We start from the raw sequence: 686 nt of genomic DNA on the forward strand, positions 1-686 counted from the left end.
CCAAAATAACCCTTAAAATAACGAGTTTTGAGTTTTGAACCAGAGATGGGGCGCTACTCAACCACCAGAGGAAGGACTATGCCAGAGACTCCTGCCTTTGTCTTCAGCCATTTTCCTTTACTTACCTCTTTAAGGCGGGATTTTCCTCACTGCTGAACATCAAATCAACGACTCCAAGCAGCAGCTGAACGGGAACAGCATCCCGAAACCTTACTTTACATATCCATCCATCGTAGTGAACTGTTTCGGGCACATCAGTTTACTTCTAATACTCCTTCTCTTTGTATATCTCAACAGCCGATTTTTCCCCAAGCCTATTTTATTCAATTTACTTCCATTTACTTTCCTCGATGCGCTTTAATAGTCTTTCATATATTAACAATCCTATAGAAAGACTGAATCTGAGAAGATGCTCAGCCAATGTTGGAGGCCAAGGTGGGTACCATGTGTTGATGGTTCGCGTCCTCGACACAACGAAGCTTCATAACTTGTGGTTCTGAAAAGAGTAGCTGGTCCATGCGAAGGAGACATGCCACACTCAACCAGACCACCCTCCCCCACCCCCCTTAGACACTCTATATAACCCCCTCCCCCACCCCCCTTAGACACTCTATATAACCCCCTCCCCTCCCCTCCCCCCTCGCAGCATCACGCATACCCCCACACCAAGCAGTCAAGGGATGAAT

Source organism: Penaeus monodon, chromosome 33 (genome assembly GCF_015228065.2).
Source record: "Penaeus monodon isolate SGIC_2016 chromosome 33, NSTDA_Pmon_1, whole genome shotgun sequence".
NCBI classification, from domain to species: domain Eukaryota; kingdom Metazoa; phylum Arthropoda; class Malacostraca; order Decapoda; family Penaeidae; genus Penaeus; species Penaeus monodon.